The sequence below is a fragment of the Triticum aestivum genome, chromosome 2A, assembly GCF_018294505.1.
Source record: "Triticum aestivum cultivar Chinese Spring chromosome 2A, IWGSC CS RefSeq v2.1, whole genome shotgun sequence".
In the NCBI taxonomy this organism is placed as follows: Eukaryota; Viridiplantae; Streptophyta; class Magnoliopsida; order Poales; family Poaceae; genus Triticum; species Triticum aestivum.
In genome coordinates, this window is record NC_057797.1 from 716,917,571 (window position 1) to 716,924,538 (window position 6,968).

The following is a 6,968-nucleotide window of genomic DNA, read 5'->3' on the forward strand; positions in this document are numbered from 1 at the left end:
GCCTCGTGAGGAAAGTAGCTAAGCCGGCCGGATGCACATACCCACACCCCCCAGATGCATGGATCATTACAAGCAGGGTTCACAATACCGACAGAGACGCTGAAACGGCCCGTCACCAGTTTCACAGTCTTCGGTTTGCGGTCTTATTACTTGGTTTTTTTGGTTTACCGAGACAAGTGCGTCCTCTAGGTAGATCACCAGTTTCACAGTGTTATGTTTACTTTGCCCGGCTCCCTCTCGCGTTGCCTCTCCAGCGGGCGGCTCGGGAGGGCTCAGCCGCCGTCGCCTAGTAACCCTCCAGCGCCCTTCTCTCCTTCCGCCGCTGCCGATGGTTGGCGCCGGGCAAAGCCCGTGCGTGTGACGGCGGCGGTGGAGGGTCTCTCCTCCCTCTCCCGGATCCGCGCCGGCGCGGGCGTCCTGATCCGCGGGGTGCAGCCCTCCCGTCGGTGTGGCGGATCCCGGAGACAGCGGGCTCACGACGGTGCACGGACGCTCAGATCCATGGGTGTTGGACTCCCGGCGGTGGCGGGATCGGTCGACGGCGGGCTTGGGCGATGGCGTTGCCCGCGCGATGCTGGATCTCATCGCTCGTGGCGGATCTCGCCACTCCGGCAATTGTGGAGGAACCTGGACCTAGGGCGGCGGCCCCGTAAGGCTTAGCGACAGTGCCCTCGGCTGGCGACGTTTGCGTGGGGTGGATGGACGACGTCTTGACCGCGTGGGCCGTGAGTTGCCGGTGGATCTCCTCCACACTGCAGGCTCTCTCCCGCCGCACTTGGTGGCTTACGATCGCGGTCGTCGGCCTTGGTGCGTTCGCGGGGCTGGTAGAGGTGCCATCGGACCGGAGGAAACTCTGGATGACTCCTTCATACCGACGGTGGCGACGCCCAGGGTTGCCGTTCTCCTCCTTGCAGGCGCCGTCGAGGTCCATGCCCTCCACCCCGTCCCCATGCCCGGGTGAAAACCCAAAATCTTCTTAGATTGGGTAGCGGCGGCACTACGTGTGTCGTACCCTTCTTGGAGGCGCCGCCTGGGGCGTTTGGGTGCTCGGTTAGGGGATGGGACCAGTGGCAATATGTGCTGTTCGCGATGGAGGAGCGGCGCGACATCTGGCACGTCGACAATGGTGGGTCTCAGCGACATGGAGCAACGGAGTCTCGCCGGTGGGCGTGTGATGATGGACGAGCGCAGGATGGTGGTGTTGTATGACGTTGTGGTGGAGTCGACAGCAGGTAGACCGGGCAAGGTAGATGCAGTAGTACATCACTGAAGATGGCGTCCTGGTTGAGGAGTGCGTCGGACTGGTGGGTGCCCCATACCCGGCAGGAGTCCTGGTTGGGATCTCAATCTTAGATGTTAGGTTTGGCTGCGAGGTCTGTTTGGTATTAGGCCCAGACTATCAGCATCACTTCATCAACTGGATAGGAGTAGCGACAGATGTCGCCTAGACGGTGGTTTTAGTCTTACTGTTCTATGACTTTATAAGGTCTTGTGTGAATTATTAATAAAGTTGATGCATGCATCATCCAGATGCAGAGGCCGGGGCCCTCCTCCTTTTCTAAAAAAGGTGCATCTGAAACCAAAATAATTGTACAAAAAGGAAAATGGGGAGGAAAATGTTGAACATTTTGGCATCACCTTTGTTATTTATTTATTATGTAATGTTTCAAAAAGGGGAGGATGAGTTTTTCTTTCTTTTTATTTATTTATAAGGAAGTGATTAGGCAGCATGCGCGAGAATCGAGGAGGCTGAAAAATGATTATGTGGTTACATGGACGCCTCAATTTTCGGGAGGTCCATTAAGATAAGGATTTGTTGAGATATCCTGGGTTTGTGCGAAGTTAATGCGCATGATGTCATGGCGGGTTACTGCAGCTATGTGATGTGACGTCATGGCGGGTTAGAGCAAGTTGATGAGGAATTCATGATGGAAGATTCTACTAAGTCAAGTGGTGAAGATTGATGTGAACAAATTCAAATCAACCTGGCCTAATGTTAGGGATGTAACTACTGGGTATGACTCGCCCAGGAGGGGCCGGGTCATACCACTCGTGGCTTAAAGGCGAAGAGGCTAGATCCACGAAGACATGAGGATGGCGGTTTTTATTAGGGAACGTAGTAATTTCAAAAAATTTCCTACGCACACGCAAGATCATGGTGATGCATAGCAACGAGAGGGGAGAGTGTGATCTACGTACCCTTGTAGACCGACAGCGGAAGCGTTAGCACAACGCGGTTGATGTAGTTGTACGTCTTCACGGCCCGACCGATCAAGCACCGAAACTACGGCACCTCCGAGTTCTAGCACACGTTCAGCTCGATGACGATCCCCGGACTCCGATCCAGCAAAGTGTCGGGGAAGAGTTCCGTCAGCACGACGGCGTGGTGACGATCTTGATGTACTACCGTCGCAGGGCTTCGCCTAAGCACCGCTACAATTTTATCGAGGACTATGGTGGAAGGGGGCACCGCACACGGCTAAGAATATGATCACGTGGATCAACTTGTGTGTCTAGGGGTGCCCCCTGCCCCCGTATATAAAGGATCAAGGGGGGGTGCGGCCGGTCAGGAGGAGGGCGCGCCAGGAGGAGTCCTACTCCCACCGGGAGTAGGATTCCCCCCTTTCCTAGTTGGAATAGGATTCGGGAGGGGGAAAGAGGAGAGAGAGAAGGAAGGGGGGGCGCTGCCCCCCTCTCCTTGTCCTATTCGGACTAGGGGGGAGGGGCGCGCGGCCCAGCCCTGGCCACCTCTCCTCTCTTCCACTAAAGCCCACTAAGGCCCATATACCTCCCGGGGGGTTCCGGTAACCTCCCGGTACTCCGGTAAAATCCCGATTTCACCCGGAACACTTCCGATATCCAAATATAGGCTTCCAATATATCAATCTTTATGTCTCGACCATTTCGAGACTCCTCGTCATGTCTGTGATCACATCCGGGACTCCGAACAAACTTCGGTACATCAAAATGCATAAACTCATAATATAACTGTCATCGAAACCTTAATCGTGCGGACCCTACGGGTTCGAGAATAATGTAGACATGACCGAGACACGTCTCTGGTCAATAACCAATAGCGGAACCTGGATGCTCATATTGGCTCCTACATATTCTACGAAGATCTTTTATCGGTCAGACCGCATAACAACATACGTTGTTCCCTTTGTCATCGGTATGTTACTTGCCCGAGATTCGATCGTCGGTATCTCAATACCTAGTTCAATCTCGTTACCGGCAAGTCTCTTTACTCGTTCCGTAATACATCATCTCACAACTAACTCATTAGTTGGAATGCTTGCAAGGCTTATGTGATGTGCATTACCGAGAGGGCCCAGAGATACCTCTCCGACAATCGGAGTGACAAATCCTAATCTTGAAATACGCCAACCCAACATGTACCTTTGGAGACACCTGTAGAGCACCTTTATAATCACCCAGTTACGTTGTGACGTTTGGTAGCACACAAAGTGTTCCTCCGGGAAACGGGAGCTGCATAATCTCATAGTCATAGGAACATGTATAAGTCATGAAGAAAGCAATAGCAACATACTAAATGATTGGGTGCTAAGCTAATGGAATGGGTCATGTCAATCAGATCATTCGCCTAATGATGTGATCCCGTTAATCAAATAACAACTCTTTATCCATGGTTAGGAAACATAACCATCTTTGATTAACGAGCTAGTCAAGTAGAGGCATACTAGTGACACTCTGTTTGTCTATGTATTCACACATGTATTATGTTTCCGGTTAATACAATTCTAGCATGAATAATAAACATTTATCATGATATAAGGAAATAAATAATAACTTTATTATTGCCTCTAGGGCATATTTCCTTCAGTCTCCCACTTGCACTAGAGTCAATATTCTAGATTACACAGTAATGATTCTAACACCCATGGAGCCTTGGTGCTGATCATGTTTTGCTCGTGGAAAAGGCTTAGTCAACGGGTCTGCTACATTCAGATCTGTATGTATCTTGCAAATCTCTATATCTCCCACCTGGACTAGATCCTGGATGGAATTGAAGCGTCTCTTGATGTGCTTGGTTCTCTTGTGAAATCTGGATTCCTTTGCCAAGGCAATTGCACCAGTATTGTCACAAAAGATTTTCATTGGACCCGATGCACTAGGTATGACACCTAGATCGGATATGAACTCCTTCATCCAGACTCCTTCATTTGCTGCTTCCGAAGCAGCCATGTATTCCGCTTCACACGTAGATCCCGCCACGACGCTTTGTTTAGAACTGCACCAACTGACAGCTCCACCGTTTAATGTAAACACGTATCCGGTTTGCGATTTAGAATCGTCCGGATCAGTGTCAAAGCTCGCATCAACGTAACCATTTATGATGAGCTCTTTGTCACCTCCATAAACGAGAAACATATCCTTAGTCCTTTTCAGGTATTTCAGGATGTTCTTAACCGCTGTCTAGTGATCCACTCCTGGATTACTTTGGTACCTCCCCGCTAGACTTATAGCAAGGCACACATCAGGTCTGGTACACAGCATTGCATACATGATATAGCCTATGGCTGAAGCATAGGGAACATCTTTCATTTTCTCTCTATCTTCTGCAGTGGTCGGGCATTGAGTCTTACTCAACTTCACACCTTGTAACATAGGCAGGAACCCTTTCTTTGCTTGATCCATTTTGAACTTCTTCAAAACTTTGTCAAGGTATGTGCTTTGTGAAAGTCCAATTAAGCGTCTTGATCTATCTCTATAGATCTTAATGCCTAATATGTAAGCAGCTTCACCGAGGTCTTTCATTGAAAAACTCTTATTCAAGTATCCCTTTATGCTATCCAGAAATTCTATATCATTTCCAATTAGTAATATGTCATCCACATATAATATCAGAAATGCTACAGAGCTCCCACTCACTTTCTTGTAAATACAGGCTTCTCCAAAAGTCTGTATAAAACCAAATGCTTTGATCACACTATCAAAGCGTTTATTCCAACTCCGAGAGGCTTGCACCAGTCCATAAATGGATCGCTGGAGCTTGCACACTTTGTTAGCTCCCTTTGGATCGACAAAACCTTCTGGTTGCATCATATACAACTCTTCTTCCAGAAATCCATTCAGGAATGCAGTTTTGACATCCATCTGCCAAATTTCATAATCATAAAATGCGGCAATTGCTACCATGATTCGGACAGACTTAAGCATCGCTATGGGTGAGAAGGTCTCATCGTAGTCAATCCCTTAAACTTGCTGAAAACCTTTTGCGACAAGTTGAGCTTTGTAGACAGTAATATTACCGTCAGTGTCAGTCTTCTTCTTGAAGATCCATTTATTCTCAATTGCTTGCCGATCATTGGGCAAGTCAACCAAAGTCCATACTTTGTTCTCATAAATGGATCCCATCTCAGATTTCATGGCTTCAAGCCATTTTGCGGAATGTGGGCTCACCATCGCTTCTTCATAGTTCGTAGGTTCATCATGATCTAGTAGCATGACTTGTAGAACAGGATTACCATACCACTCTGGCGCGGATCTCACTCTGATTGATCTACGAGGTTCAGTAGTATCTTCTTCTGAAGTTTTATGATCATTATCATTAGCTTCCTCACTAATTGGTGTAGGTGTCACAGAAACAGGTTTCTGTGATCTACTACTTTCCAATACGGGAGTAGGTACAGTTACCTCGTCAAGTTCTACTTTCCTCCCACTCACTTCTTTCGAGAGAAATTCCTTCTCCAGAAAGTTTCCGAATTTAGCAACAAAAGTCTTGCCTTCGGATCTGTGATAGAAGGTGTATCCAATAGTTTCCTTTGGATATCTTATGAAGACACATTTCTCCGATTTGGGTTCGAGCTTATCAGGTTGAAGCTTTTTCACATAAGCATCACAGCCCCAAACTTTCAGAAACGACAACTTTGGTTTCTTGCCAAACCACAGTTCATAAGGCGTCGTCTCAACGGATTTTGATGGTGCCCTATTTAACGTGAATGCGGCCGTCTCTAGAGCGTATCCCCAAAACGATAGCGGTAAATCAGTAAGAGACATCATAGATCGCACCATATCTAGTAAAGTACGATTACGACGTTCGGACACACCATTATGCTGTGCTGTTCCGGGTGGTGTGAGTTGTGAAACCATTCCACATTGTTTCAAATGTACACCAAACTCGTAACTCAAATATTCTCCTCCACGATCAGATCGTAGGAATTTTATTTTCTTGTTACGATGATTTTCAACTTCACTTTGAAATTCTTTGAACTTTTCAAACGTTTCAGACTTGTGTTTCATTAAGTAGATATACCCATATCTGCTTAAGTCATCTGTGAAGGTGAGAAAATAACGATATCCGCCACGAGCCTCAACATTCATGGGACCACATATATCTGTATGTATGATTTCCAACAAATCTGTTGCTCTCTCCATAGTACCGGAGAACGGTATTTTTGTCATCTTACCCATAAGGCACGGTTCGCAAGTACCAAGTGATTCATAATCAAGTGGTTCCAAAAGCCCATCAGTATGGAGTTTCTTCATGCGCTTTATACCGATATGACCCAAACGGCAGTGCCACAAATAAGTTGCACTATCATTATCAACTCTGCATCTTTTGGCTTCAACACTATAAATATGTGTGTCACTACTATCAAGATTTAATAAGAATAGACCACTCTTTAAGGGTGCATGACCATAAAAGATATTACTCATGTAAATAGAACAACCATTATTCTCTGATTTAAATGAATAACCGTCTCGCATCAAACAAGATCCAGATATAATGTTCATGCTTAACGCTGGCACCAAATAACAATTATTTAGGTCTAATACTAATCCCGAAGGTAGATGTAGAGGTAGCGTGCCGACTGCAATCACATCGACTTTGGAACCATTTCCCATGCGTATCGTCACCTCGTCCTTAGCCAATCTTCGCTTAATCCGTAGTCCCTATTTCGAGTTGCAAATATTAGCAACAGAACCAGTATCAAATACCCAGG